The following is a 16,036-nucleotide window of genomic DNA, read 5'->3' as shown; positions in this document are numbered from 1 at the left end:
TTATTAAGATACAAGACAGGCCGTGTATCCAATGAGCAAGGGCGACCCCTGAGTCCCGCACCGGCCATTTTATTTTTTGTGGTCCTTTTTGTATAGTTTTTCTGTGAAAAATAACTACTTGAATGGGAAAAGGAATAATTTCATTTTTATTCCCATATCAATTAAGTTTTCATGATACAATAATAAATCCTTCGAAGATAATATTGCCGCATATAATGATGCGATTGCACCGGAATTTGATAGCTAGTATTAATCAAACCAACCCGCGAACAATACTGTTACGAAAGTGGGTGCAAGGGCACAACGCAAGCCAGGTACCCGGGCATGTCTTCGGGATGATAGTGGCCCAGCCTCATCAACCCCTTTCCCCGCCTCCTCCTTTCCCGGCGTTGTTAACTACCCCTTAGCGGTCTGGGAATTCCACGTCACAGCGTGTAACGGAGTGAATAAATGCCGTTATTCTGGACGCTTCGAGCGTCGGGTATGCCTGGGATAACGCGACATATCACAACCACTCCAGTCAGTTCTAGAAAGACTGTCAGAGGTATAAAAGCAGCGACGCCGGCCTCCGCGGGAGTTCCGAGTGTTCCAACAGGCGAGTGGAGTGTGAGTTTGGCGACCGACGGGACCGTGCGTGTGTGACCGAGTGGCGCGAGGCTATGTGTGTGTGGACAGGCGTGAGGTGAGGGGCGAACTACTGTTGAGCCTAGCTCCAGTGAGGAGTGTTAACTGTGGACTGGAAATATAATTAGTGATTTGTGAACAGATATTAGGTGTGGTGATTTAATTAGTAATGTAAACATTGGTAGCAAATAAAACTGTATAAAATAAATTTGCCTATCCTTACCAACCCGTTTTCCCCACTCGTAACAATATTTATAGAACAAACATTAAATTTTCTGAAGACAAAACATAGTTTTGAAGAATTTATTTTTAAAATTTTCCTGCTTTTTTATTAGGGAGCTATTCTATACCACCCAGACTACCCCGGTTAGACCCCTCTATCTATAGTACTAAGGTCCTAAAAAGTTAAATGGCCCTGGGCCCGCAAAGACTAGGGTCGCCACTGCAAATGTGATAACGTTTCACACGTGAATTAGAACTGGTTTTTATGGCATATGTTTTGATTGTGAATGCCACGCATACGTTCTTACGTCCTCAGAAACTATAATCACCGCAAATTATGCTTTATGAGCGTAAGTTAATCGTGCGAGAAAAGGGGAGAAGTTGTGGGGTTGGATGTTAATACAATGCTAGTACTGTAAACTATATACGCATAAATCAAAATTCAAATTATTTTAATTTCTTCCTTTATTTTCTCACCCACTCCCCCGTCACTCTATGGCATGTGTGGATGTGAAAAAAAGTTGGTGGCATATTCATCCAAAGTTAGTATTACGGAATGAAGTTTGCTCTTCACACAAGTTTTAAATATTGACTAGGCCTATTTGAGATTTTATTTTTTTAAATAGAATGATTATCGTTAATTATGAATTTTTACCTAGGATTTCAGAGCTTTTCGTTCTTTTCTTGAGTACGCAATGCTAACAGGACCTATTTCGATAACCTACACGCGACTTTTATCATTCTGATTTACTAGTTACTTGTAAGGTACCTAAGGCGTACGTTGAAAAATATGAATATAACATACACTTTAATTATACACGAAATATTTATTTAAATTTCCTCTTAATATTCTGCAAATAAGCATGAAATTATAAAAAAAAAAATTCACAAAAAAAAAAAGGATTTTTAATGAAGAACCTTTTGAAAAACTACATTGCGTGTTAATTGTCTCTGGTCATTCAATAATCTTCCTTGCTGTGGATTCAATTCAATATACACCAGGATGGCAACCATATTCGCATGAAGGTGCCCAATAGAATAGAGTTCGCAACAAAATTAGCATGCTACAATTCAAATGTGCCTTAACAGCTATTCACGATCAATTTAATCCATCATTAACGCTGGAAAATTGACACAACAGTGGTTGGTCGATTCCTATTTGCAAGTGGCGAACAACAACTTTAATTATATTACACAGATACGCGGCCAAAACGTGACAAACCAAGAAACGGCTCGTTACTTTATCACTGAAAAATTCTGAAACTATCGGTCTCAGAATATGAAGCCATGCCCCCATGCATATTATCTTTGCGTCATGGACTCGGCAGCAATGCTAGAAGGAAAGGTTAGCAAAGAACAGTGAAAATGTTACACTATGAGCGCATGAAAACAGAATTCATACAGCGTTACAGAGTCAGCCAGTGAGTCAGTGATAAGCGTATTTATATTTAGGCCTATAATAGTTTTTTTCTTCACAATAACGTATAAATGTATCAAAAGATTTTTTTTTCGCCGTATGTTTGGATCACAATATAAAGAAATAGTGTTTAGACATTTCTGTTGAGATGTAGTCACAATCTAAAAGGTTACTGTTAACGCAAAATCTCTATAAATGTATGTGTAGCTATATATAAGGAATAAGAGACCAAATAAAGAACAAACACACCCAAAAAAACAAAGTAAAGTTTACAAATGACAACCGAGGACGGAGGGAGGAGGTATATCGGTGCGTATTTTCTTTTATTTTCTTCATCGACACGTTGTGAATATCGTCACCATGTTCCATCCTGCATGACACCACGTGGAAAAATAAGTGACGTTCGCGTCTCCTCTCTTTCCGTGCGACTGCTTTATTCGCCGGTCCAGCACTTTTCACGTCCTGCCGAAGCCGCTTCTTTTTCCCGCGTTCCACTCCGCTGCGGTACTTTTTCCTGCGGCGATGTTTCCTTCTCTACGGGCGGCCCAGAAAAAAAAATAAAAAACCTTCGCGAAACCGCATGAAGTCTCGTTCGACGACGTAGGCTTCTTTCACAGAAACTCCGGCATCGGCAGTGAGAATGGAGTTACCAATTGTGTGTTTCCATTCAGCGACAGTAATAAAGCCAAGTACATCGATGATATAACGTTTGTGCGTTTTACACCCATTAATTCATTATTTAATTTTTACAATAAAAGTTATGAATAAATAATGTATTACAGAACTGAAGTTTCCCAAATTAAAATGAAATTATACCGGCTACTTTATGGCATAACTATAATTTAACGAAGAGAAATTTAGATTAATTAATATTGTAATTAAAATTCAATACAGCCCATAATAACGTATGAGGTGCAGTAGATTTATCTGCGATAAATTATATTTTCATGAAGAAGCCAGGTGCATTGATGTCTAGCTGAAAAATTTCAGTTCGGTAATCTTTCAGTTTTTCTTATTAATAGGTCCCTAAAATGTAAATAATAATAATAATAATAATCGTACAACAGATTTTCTATATTTTTGAAACATAATTATTTAAAAAGTCTTAAAGTTGTAAACTGTATGACGTAAATATTGCATAATGCGTTGAAAAGTGCAGATACTGGGTTTATAAACTTCTCATACAAGCAAAAACGCAATAAGCGCAAGACGTCGTTCGTTAAATAACCACTTTTTAAGGCACCCCGTTTACAAATCACGTAAGATGCTAAAACTCAACGAGATTATTGGCTACTTTCAACTTTTTTCTCTTAAAATAAACATGAAGTATCAAAAGAAGCCCATCAAAAAATAGTTTTCAACAGTTTTATTATTTAAAATTGTTGAGTTGGTAACGTTCTGCGATTTCGTGCTTTATAAACGACCGTGTTGTTCTTGTGTTTGTTGCGTTTTATATCCTACCTGGTTTATGAACTACACAAGAACCGCAAGAACGCAAGAAGCAAAAAGTACAACGACGACGTTTTCAAATACCCGTTTATAAATTACGAACGATGCAAAAACGCAACGCAAGCATCGGCTAACGTTATCGCCTGCCATATTTGAAGTTAAGTGTTGCGAGAAATGTTTTTAAAGATTCAGATGTTATTTGCATGGAAGGCAAGGATTTTTTTCCTAAACACATAACGTTTTCATTAGTTAAATTTTTGGACAGTAAATATTTAGATCAAAGTATTTATAATTTCACAAATTTCATGACAAATATAAATTTTAAAAAAGAATACCAAGGGGAATACATTTATTTTCTACTGTTGTACAATTTAAAGTTGTAAAGTTGGTGATCTCTTGGGACTTTCGTTCTCTACAAACGACAGTGATTTTCTTGTGTTGGTTACGTTTTGCGTTATTGCGGTGTTGCGACGTTGCATCCCTTGCGTAGTTTATAAATCAGGCCTAAGCAAATTTTGATGCACCAACAAAAAATTTTAACTTTTAAACTTTTCCACCTAGTTAACAACGGAAACCGACTTTTTATTCGTTAAAATTTGTTATTTTGAAGGTGCACAGGATGAGAAAGGGTTGGCTGAGTATACGTTACGTATGAAAATAACAGATTCCATTCGTTATTTGAATGATTCTTTAAAAAATGGGAAAGATTTATTTAAACTGTTGTTTTAGACCAGCGGTTCCCAAACGGTGGGTCACGACCCACTAGTGTGTCGCGGAAGGGTTACAGGTGGGTTGCGACTCGATCCTAAAACTATCAGAAACCATCAAATAAACCATCATAAAAGATAAGAAAAATCGAAACAAATCGAATTGTGTGCAAACACATATATATTGTCAAATAAATACCTAACTGTTTTGCTACAAACTGCTTATATTTTGTCAACCATTTTCAAATCAGAACGCAAATTGTTTATCAATAATCAATCGGTATCTTAAAAAAAAGCATATAAATATATATGCAATATTTGATGGTAAATTTTCTATACATAAGGAAGGGATACGATACAAATAAGGTTTTCTACTCCACCATGGACCGATAGACCGTGGAGGTATTCCTATAAGGAAAGGTAGGTCGCCAGCTGAAAAAGTTTGGGAACCATTTTTTTAGACAAACCCCATTGCTGGTTACAACAATGAGAAAACTCAAAAAACAGACAAATAAGATTAATATGCAAACACACAGAAAACAAGGCAAAATCAGTTGATGCCAAAAGTTAATTGCATAAAACAGCTCAGAGAATTCCGGGGAACGAATCAAACAGAAAAAATATCACAGCACAGATGAACACAGTGGGCTGACAACGACGATGACGAGACAGCTGCAGAAAGAACAGTAAATAAAGACAAACACGACATTTGACAATACAGCGACAATCTAACGAACACAAAGATGATAATAAACAGATAATATGGACAAAAAAAACAACACAGACGACAGCGATGTGATCCCGAATTTATGTTCAGTCACATCGCTGGGTTCGGCTGTGCGTCTCTGTGTCGTTGTGTCTTCCATATTATCTGATTATAATAATCGTTAGGTTCGCCTGTTTTTCAGCGTGTTGCCCAAAGTTGGTTTTGTCTGTTCTTGTTGCAACTGTCTCGTCGTAGCACACTGTGTTCGTCTGTGCTGTGATATTTTTTCAGACCAATTTTCTTCCACGGAATTCTCTTTGCTGTTTTTTTTTACATTTAACTTTGGACAACAGCTTTTTTTTGTGTGTGTTTACATATAATTTTTCCACGTTATTGAGGTTCCTCTATGAACCCGTAATGACGTATGCATGAGAAAACAGTTTAAATCAAAACATTTCATATTTTGTTAACAATGCAGGTCTCTATAGAATGCCGAATGTAAACAAATTTTAATATTTGTTGCAATTAACATTACTGTTAGAGACGGATCCAAAGGGTAGTTGGTGAAACTGTAAGGGACAAACCCCTTCCTTCTGTTCTAGTATCAACTTACAATTGATCTGGCACTCACTGATTGATAGTTACGTTAAAAATTTCTCGCAATCACTTTGGTTCCTTCAAATGCAAGCAACATTTAAAACTAACTGAAATATTTATCAAATTAAAATAGAAAAATTATATTACCATTCGAATGTATTTCCTCTTGAATGTACTCTTTGTTTTCGGTAAGTGCAAATTTTCCTACGGCCATGCTAAACGTTTGGCGGAATGCGTTAGTCAGTTCATTGCTACATTTCTTACGTCATGATTTATTCAACAAGGACAAGTTACGAAATACTGTTAAAAAAAAATTAGTTTCGGTCAATAACGAAAAGTAGGTCTAGTTGTTTTGCACCAACTGTAGCAAATACCGTCTGAAAACCGAAACAATAATTCGACAAGGCATAATAATATAAGCCTTTATATGGCTACACACGAGAAAAAACAATTAAAACCATTGACACATTTTTTTGGGGTAATTGTGGGGAGGGGGATAACTTTGCATAACAGTTTTCTCTAGCTTTTTTTTTTCCTTCTAAGAAATAAACTCTTGCGCAACTTAGTAAAAATGTTTACTCACCAAAACATTCCCCACTTTAAAAAAAAATGCAACACTTTCTCTAGTAATTTCAACCAAAGAACTTGAGGAATATGAATGAAATACTGTCCTTACCTTATATCAGCCGACAACGCGTTTAAAACTGCAGCATGTGGTATTCCAAAATCCGCGCGAATATCAAAGAAATCACAGAAACAACCAAAATTCCTGCCGTTAGCACAGAACACCTCTACTTATGTTTCACAACATACACAAACGAATGCCGTTCACGCGGACTTGCCAACGTGCGTTGGACAGGACGAATCCTCGAGCCGTTGCAAGCCACTATATCCCAGGCGTGAAAGCGTGCCGCATCAGGAAGCGCTACACACTGCACCTATGTAACTGCGTGTCGTCCAATCACAGAGCTGGAGACGAAGAAGGTTTCGTTCCCTTCTGTGCCCAAGCGGAGCGCGACCCGCTTCCAGCCGCTGGTGTTGGCACCACTGCCGCGACTGACTGCAGCGCTGCCAGGCGAACGGCGGGAAAAAGAGAGGGAAGGATAATCCAAACACAATGCACACTCCGCCGGCCAGGGCTGTACAAAAAAAACCTTTCTACTTTCCAATCTTCAACTGGGCTTGACTTAACGCGTTACGTTGTATTTTCACTTTACCATGCGTCGGACAGCGCATTGAATTCTCTTCCTCGCGACCTTTTTAATATTCCTGGCGGTTTAAAATTCGAGAATATTGCAGGTTTGAAAGTATCGGAGTTCTCGCCTGATCGTTCGAGGCCTGGTTGAAAGTGATATTGGTTTTCGAAGTCGTCATTGGATGGTACATCAAATCGTTATCTTTGCAACGGAGCAAGGCTAGATCTAGCGAACAGTACAACGATTTTCCACAGGACTTTATAAGATTTTTTTATGACAAAATCTTACACAAAGTTGAATTATGTTATCTAAACAGACATCTATGATTTCCGCCACCGCACCAAAAACAAGTTTAGCCAAACCAGATAAAGCAAAGAAAAAAAAATTGCTATATTAGAAGGAATGTTTAGGCGCATGTATTTTTCGTGAAAATATTTCGAGACTATGTGAGTGTTAGAACACTAAGTCCTTATCTGTAGTTAGTTCCTATGCTACTAACAAAACAACCTCAAAATAATGCACAAACCCGAATGATTTAAAGGTATAGGCTACTTTGAATTCGAGCGAAAATTATTATCAGGTAGCCTAAAAAAAAAAAAAAATTTTGTATATTTAAATATTTAACGGTTATAAAGATATTTAAGATTAGTAAATATAAATAATCATCTTTAGTGTAGACACATATAAAACTATTCGAGAGGTTCGTCACACATGTACACTTGCGTGGTTTTTGTTGCTAGATAACTTAAAAATTCTAGTTGAATTCATTTCAAAAATTGTCCATAAGATTTTGGGCGGGAGTTATAAACATAAATCTCCCCGAAACGGAATATTGAGGCAATAAAAAAATCAACGAAAACGCCTTTCTGCATGAATTTAAAATTACATTTTTTTAACAGGTAGGTATAAAATGAATTTTGACAAAAGAATAGGTACAATAAACATTTCAAACAATTATATTAGTAATTATCATTAGTAGTCCGGATATAGGCACTACTACATATTAAAAATCATTTTTTACATATTATTCGAGGGTTTTATTTCCCGTCTGTATTGACAGAGACAGACTCCAAAAGAGACTGTCCAATGAGTAACATGGAAGTGAGGTCTTCGTGTATCTTTACTCTGTGGTTTGAGTCACCAGCCAGGAGTCCTGAACGCTAGGACAAGCGTCCGGACGCAGTTCAGGTAATCATTCCGAAATATTCCCTCCCGCAGTACCCATGCTTTCTCACTCTCGTTAAACATCGACCGCCGAATAATTATTTCGCAAAGTTTACGCGGGCGAAGGCGGAGTATTTAAATGAAGTTTGCTGGCGCCGAAGCCTCGAGAGTCGTCGTACTTGGAAGTTTAAGCTCCGGACAAGCGCTTTGTCGTTAACATCCTACCACCAATTCAATTACTTATTGTTCAGAAAACTAAAACTCGGCATACCGTAGAAAAAGTGAAACCATGAAAGTTTAGTTGAAAACATGCTATGATTTTTGGGAATTCCCAACAGGTAGAGACCGGGAAAATTCGCGGATTATTTTAATAGATAGGCCATAATCCAAACTAGTTTACCTTGACGCTGCTTCAGTGATCGGACCACAGTTTACCTCAAGGACTCTGAGCCAATGGAAAGCCTTCAACAAAAGAAGTGTCGAATCACAAGCGTTCCAGTTAACAAGTGTCACGAGCCAGAAGTGACTTCCTAGAAGTCACGGAAACTGAAAATTTTCCCAGTCCCTACCAATTGGGCTATATTTATTTTTAAAGGCGAGGCTGATTATTAGAGCAAACTATGCATGTTACTGAAAGTCTACAAGGACAACCAGAAGAAAACCGGAAATTTCAAGCAATTCATTCCGCTCAAGTTTCACATTCCCGAAAACACTTTTGCATAACTTGTTTTTTCGGTTACTGGGTAGTTTTATGAGGAACCTCGCGGGTTGCAAGTAATTCTGTCGCACTTCTTGCGTTTCTTTGTTATAAGAGGCTCGCGATAGCTTAGAAGCAGCGGTGTGACTGAAAACGAAAATACAAATTAATTTAATTGCTTGAGCCTACCTCCCAACCGAATGAACTTGTAAGAGTTCTGTATCCCTAGTAACGTGAGTGTAACCACACGATGAATCTGCAGCGATTCCTCAACTTTTCACTGTCGCAGGGTCATAGCCGGGGGGGGGGGGGGGATGTTTGTCAGTGGGTTCCAGACCACTCCCTTCAAGGATTTAAATGAAAAAAAAACTAGTGAAGACAGAATAATAAAGTAGGCACAGCAACTTAGCTTACTTAATTTTACAGGGAGCTTTATTTGGAAAGGTTATTGTAATCCCTATATAATTGGCTACAATAAATGCATTTCCTTCCACATCTAGTCCAACTTGACTCATACATAGAGACCGGAAAAATTCGCAGATTTATTTCTTGATATGCTAACATTCAAATAACTATACCTTTGTGCAGCGTCGGCCATTAGTTCACTTTTAATCTGGAGGACTGAGGGACAATTAGAGACTCTTAGTCATAGAAGTATCGAATTATAGGCTACCCAGTCGAGACGACTCACAAGTCAGCAGCCAATGAACAGGTGGCATTTGCCCGAGTATACAGAGGAGTGTGAAATCTATCCTAGAGTTCAATGAACATGCGAATTTTCCCGGTCTTTACTCGTACACAGAAACGGCAGGAATTTTTATCAAGAAGTCTATATTAAATGCCGCTTTGCACACGTGTTAGTTGTAAGCATGTCATTCATACACGATTAAATAACATTAATATGTATTTATGACTTGTTTTAACGAAAACATCAAACAATTGATTTAAAGAAAAAGTATTAAAAACAGTTAAATAAAAAACAAAATACAAAGTGTTCAGTTTTCTCTTCTCAAGCAAAATCATTACTTAAATTTCTGTGTGTAAAGGTTGAACGTCTAAAAGTCTACTGTTCACTGAGATTTTAGTGTAAAAATTTTCTTTTGAAACTCAATTAAAAAGAAACTTACTAAAAAAATGTTTTGGTGGTTATACTGGACTCCCTCCTGGCTACGGCTCTGACTGTCGTTAGGTAATTTCAAGATTAACTGTCTTAATCTTGCACTAAATTTCAATTCGCGAGTGGTATGTGTTATTTACTTATGGTTAGGAACTGTAAAAATTTGTGATTTCAACGACATCTAGGATAGACTCTACGAACATTGACGTACTTATTTGAACAAATTACATCTGCTCATTGGCTACTAACTCAGAACGCCTATTAACAGGGATGATTGTGATTCGACACTTCTTTTGTTGAAGGTTTTCCATTGCCTCAGACTCCTTCAGGTAAACTATGGGCCAATCACTGAAGCAGCAGAAATGTGAACAAGTTTAAAATGTAGCCTATCGCAAAATGAATGTGCGAATTTTTCCTGTATCTATTTATGGTTTATCAATCAGCACGCTCAGCTTCACGAAAGATTACGTTAGTATGATTTATCTTAAACATTTTTTTATAACTTTAAAGATAAATATCAAAACAAAAAACAATTACGTCTGACAAATATACAACACGTATTATCAACGTGTCACAAGGTACATTTAACACGCGGCTCCAGAGAAAACTTTTTTTTTTAATATGATTGTATTGCTGATGGTTGTTAAGGGATCCCAGTCATCCCTGGTGGGTATATGGGCTCCTGTGACAACGGCGGAGTATGCAAGAATATTCTGTAATGGTTTGCCATTGCCTTGCTCCAAGTTTGGAGCTGATGGAATAACAGAACCCATAGTCTTCGACGCCGGGGAATTTTTGCACAGGTGAAGAATGACCCAGGCATCAATCCCGGTACCTTCCACTCGCCAGTCAGTAATCCTGACTGCGGGACCGACCAGCAGAAAACATACGAGAAAAATAGGCCAGTGTTGACTTCGAACACGGTTTACAGTCCTCGCTGTATATCAACATAGTCAGCGCCATTGCTCGCTAAGCGACTCGAAATTCACGGAACGTGAGTGAATGGTAGCTACTAACAGATCAGCCCTAATTAAGAATAGTATTTTCGTGTCAGTAATACATAATTAAAAGCATGGATGTTTCGCGAGAAGAAAAAGTCTTTATGCTTGTTAGACTGCAAGAAGGTAAAGCCCGCGTCAAAGTTTTCTTCCATGTAGTTGGCGGTCGTTTGCAAGGAAATCCGTTGCCTTATTTGGCCGGGACATTTTGGACGCCTTTGCTTCCGCAAATATTGCTGAGATTTGTGTGTCGACAGCGGAGATGTGTATGAGAGAAACAACTAATTACGAAACAGACCAATGCTACATTTTTTTTAATACACTTAGCTGGTCTCGAAATATTTTCACGAAAAATGCATCATTCAATCTTAACTGCTCGAGGCAGCCATTGCGATTATGCACGTGGCTTGGCAGAAAATAATCTTCGCTAATAATTGAATTATTATTCCAAAGCGTAAGCAATCGTTTTAACGTGGTTTAATATTTATGAACTGAAAATACCGAAAATTCTGGTCTCCAGATGGAAGAACGTCATGTTATTTCCTTCGGGCATCATTGCCACCGAGTGGTTTCGCTTCTGTTTGCTGACCTATTCGTGTCGCGGATTGGGGGCTTGCGGCCATCTCCCAGCTGCCAGCCAGTGTCCATTATCCCCAATTAGCGGTTTGTACCCCACGAGCGCTACCTGCAGGATGCTCTTAGCGGACTATACAACCTGCTACACATCTGGCTAATCCGACGCAACACGTGGCATGGTTTTGCACAAATCTAACCCTATTTACGTTATTTAGGTAGGTGCGGATGCTACAACACTTTGATAAATTTGTCCCGTAATTCTAATGCCTAAAACAAGCCGTTTTTTATCTCTATTACACGTTTATAGCCGAGATGGACACAAATAGGCACGTGTGTTTATTTGTTGTTATGTAAAAATCCCGAATTTTCTGAAATCTTCTGCGTGTATAATTGTGCGGATGACATGTAAGTCTGGTTTATCGCATACTGAACCATTTATTAAGCATATAATTTAAAATATATATATAGATATAAATATAAGTATGTATGACCACATAGCAAATTGCAACGAATTTGGCTGAATGAACGAGTATGATTTATGTTAGGATTTCAACGGTATTTTTAAGTCCTTTCACAAATTCCGTAACATGATTTATGCTACTAGCTATCTCAGAAAACAAGTAATGCGTGAGATGCATTTAGAACCATGCCCTATTACGATAATGCAATTTCACACGTGTCTATAGATGTCACCATGATGTCGACAAAATGCTCACAGAAACCATCTAAAGTGTATTTCAAATGCTGTGCAATGGGATTAAGTGGCCATTGATATGTTGCCCATCAAATTTTTATTTTTATCAGCAATGATTGAAGCTGTCAGGCGCTATCATCCCGTACTTTATTTACACAATACTTCAGTGCCAGCAGACTTATCGGGGAAACGGCTTCAAAATCGTAACTTAATCCAAGTTTAGAGTTAAAAGGATTACATTCATACATGCCTTACCTTAGCAAAATGAGCCTAGAACCCCTATAACGGAATTTGGAGCTTCAAACAACGGTGCTACGGCAGTTTGCTCCATATTTTACAAGACTGTACTTCTAAGTCCATTTTTTTTAAATAATAAACTTAGTATAAGCGCAGCTGTCACAGTCGTAATCATAAAGTTTGTAAGCCATTCTTTCGATTCATTCAATAATGAATATATTTTTTTCGCGAAAATGTTTCGTTTTACTGTATGTAGTTAAGTGTCAGGCAATAGTGTTACACAACAGACCTGAAATATCAGCACCTGCAGGTCAGGTTGACCTTCCATCACTCAATGTCACCTCCCATCACTCAATGTCACCTCCCATCACTCTGTGTCCAGAGCTAAGCTAGACTGATTTATTGCTGTGGCTATGCTTAAACGACTGACAATATGCTAGCACGTCGACGGAGCTAACGCGAGTTATCAACCTTAATCACTGAACCGGCATATTATATCCACATTTCTGGTTGGGCGGAAGATGGGTACGGTAATGGATCTCTCTCTCTCTTTAAGTGACATACTGCCTCACCATGCATTAATAAAGCTATGATAAAGTAAGGGATTCCTTCTGTATTTGCGTGAATCAAATCCATAATGATCTACAAAAATATGTTTTCGGTAAATTCTACAGACAGACAAAAGTGTTTTGTATTCAAAAAATATATCTGGCGAGAAAACGTCCTAAACTTTTAAAGTGATTTTTAAAAGTTCTAAGATCTTTATCGTCGACATGGGAATAAATCTACTTATCCAAAACCCTTAGTTCAATCACAAAGATTCAGCTTCTCATAAGCACAATACAAGAATTGGCCGTTAACACAAATGTAAACATGTAAACTTGTGCCTTCTTACTCAGCGAGAAAGCTATACAGCACTTTGTCTCAGTATTAATAAAGAAACATGCTTTTCCAATAGATGTCTCCTTGAAGAACAAATAGCGTGGTTGTTTATATTTTATTGATTATATTGTGAAAATGAATATTTGTGTTATAATTAGAGACTGGAAAAATTCGCGGGTTCAATGACCTCCAGGATAAACTCCACTATCCTCTACACACTCGGGCAAATGCAAACTGTTCATTGGCTGTTGACATGTAAGTCGTCTCGACTGGGCGGCCTGTGATTCGACACTTCTACAAGTGAGAGTCTCTAATTGGTCCTCATTACTACAGATTAACAGTGAACCAATGGCAGAAGTAGCACTAAAGTATAATTATTTGAATTGGAGCATTCCAATGAAATGAATCCGCGAATTTTTCAGGTCTCTAGTTATAATCAATACAGAATATACACATTTATGTGTAGATAGTATTCGATGTATTTTTATTTTATTTCACTTATAAATTTATTCATTTTACTTTTTGGAGATCACTGAATAAGAGCAATCGCTGCAGTTTTGTAATGGGTTCACGTGATGGCAGCTACCACTTGTATGTACCAGCAAAATGGCGCTAGTTTACTGATCACAGTTCTCCTTAAACACTTAGGCCGGTATTCCAAGACATAACTATAAGGGTTTAGGTGTTGAATGTGCTACACCTGTTCCCTAACCGTATTCCTAGTGCAAGATAGGACACGGCCAGTCCCTTATTTTAGGGAACGGTTTTGGGTATCCTATCCATCTCCGATCTGTTGCCCGAATTCAGCGCATGCGAAGATCTCAGTTATTCATTGATTTCGTCCTGATGGCGGGCCCGCATCTGGCGCCATTGACTCGTGTTTAGTAATTTCCGTGAACATTTGAAGGAGGTGTTACAAGCGTGTTGGATTGCCAAATGAAACTTTATGGTAGCAAAACTATCCTGGAATAGCCAGTGGAGTCCCTAATAATTGTATCGGGAAAATTTCTAGGATTTATTTCGAGATAGGCTAGAATCCAAACTAGTTTGGCTATATGCTGCTTCAGTATAGAATCACAAGCATCCCTGTTAACAAAGCATCACGCGTCAGTAGCCAATGAGCAGGCGTAATTAGCCCGAGTACATAGAGGATTGTGGAGTCTATCTTGAGGTCACTGAAACCTCGAATTTTACAGTCTCTAGTTAACACAAAATTTTGAAATAATAGGTTCTTTGGCGAATGCTTCCTGGTGTACAAGATAGTCCCAAAACTCATGTTGAGCAAAATAATTTTGAGCCGTTATTAAGAAAATACGCAGTGACGTGAATGAGTTGTTACTAAAAACTAAATTCACACATACACACGCGTACACGTATAAAACAACATTTTCATTAATTTGGACAGGACTGTCTCTTCAGACTCTCTAAATTAGTGCGCGATCATGATTTGTTACAGCCGTTCGATATGAAATATTTTACCTCACGGCGACACTGAAAACACGCTTGTGTGTTGCAAATCAACATTAAGAGCGATTGGGGCCCGCCGTATTGGAATTTTTAATTAGTTTTTGCTATAATTCTAATTTTCAGCTATTATTCCCAATTTTGCATGTCAAGGCATAAATCCTATCTCCCAGAACTTCTATATATATTTGCACATATATATTTACTAACAAGCTCTACTCTGTGAGCGCCGCGAGGAAATAACATTATTTCACGCGGGCGACCACAGCTGACATGATAATCACAATGGTTCACAAGTTTTCACTTCAAAAAGTAGCAAAAGCTAATAACTATGCCATGTCGACCCGAAAAATTTAGCAGGTGAAATCTTTATTGCAAGATGGCAAGACCTAATCCACCTTAACTTCGTTCATAAAATTTAGTTGAAACAACCGTTTAAAAGCGCATTCGAATTTTTTAAATATTATTTTCAAATCTAAATTCTTTTATTTTGCTTCTTCCTTACTTTTTTGTTGCAACAGTAACAAAACAACATCCTTATATAAATTTTTTTATTTATGTTGCATAGCTACTTGTAGAGTTGGTTTCCTGAACGAGCAAGGACTCCGAGGCGTCAGGAAATTGTAAATGAGTTAGGAAAGGGATGACTTCAACTCGGGGCAAGCACCCTTGTTCTAAGTGCTGGTTAACTCTTACAGGACCCATAATGCGGCCTACGTAATTGGCTAGAGACCTGTAAAATTCGTGGATTCATTTCGCGATAGGATAGAGTCCAAATATTTTTGACATTATTTTGCTTAGTGATTGGGCCATAGTTTATCTGAAGGACTCTGGCCATTGAAAAATCTTTAACAGAAGAATTAGCGAATCACAGTCATTCCATTCAACTGGTGTTACGAGTCGGTAACCAATCAGCAGATGTAATTTGCACGAGTGCATAGAGGATCATATAGCCTATCCTTTAGGGATTTGAAATCGCGATTTTTTCCGGTCTCTAGCAATTGCTCGTCGTTGGTGAACGTGGCGTTCAACGAGCCTCTAGAATGGTGCATGCAGCGCAGGGGGGAATTTGTTTTCAGGGGAAGGGAAAAAAGTAGCTCCTGGAGGAGACCCCACCGACCAAAGGTAAGGTTCCTTCGCTGCGGGACTACTTACTGGTCGGACCTCTCCGAGAATCGACCCCGTGTGGACGCTGTGACGCGGTGGGCGGTCTCTGTCTCTGGACATAGAACAGGAAGGGAGACATACAGAGGTGCGACTCTTACAGTGGAAACTGAAACCATGTTTTG

At 38.2% G+C, this 16,036-nt stretch overlaps 1 protein-coding gene across 1 annotated transcript in view; it reads right to left on the bottom strand.

The window, feature by feature from the left end:
* Positions 1–6,762, bottom strand: part of LOC134531268 (beta-1 adrenergic receptor-like) — a 212,765-nt gene extending 206,003 nt beyond the window's left edge. Inside the window, exon 1 of the mRNA XM_063366960.1 lies at positions 6,399–6,762. The gene's annotated coding sequence lies outside the window, so the exon portion shown is untranslated. The remainder of the gene's footprint in view (positions 1–6,398) is intronic.
* Positions 6,763–16,036: the final 9,274 nt, after the last annotated feature.

The sequence above is a fragment of the Bacillus rossius genome, chromosome 3 (genome assembly GCF_032445375.1).
Source record: "Bacillus rossius redtenbacheri isolate Brsri chromosome 3, Brsri_v3, whole genome shotgun sequence".
NCBI classification, from domain to species: Eukaryota; Metazoa; Arthropoda; class Insecta; order Phasmatodea; family Bacillidae; genus Bacillus; species Bacillus rossius.
Note: the sequence above shows the minus strand (reverse complement) of the source record. Positions and strands in the feature narration are given on the sequence as shown.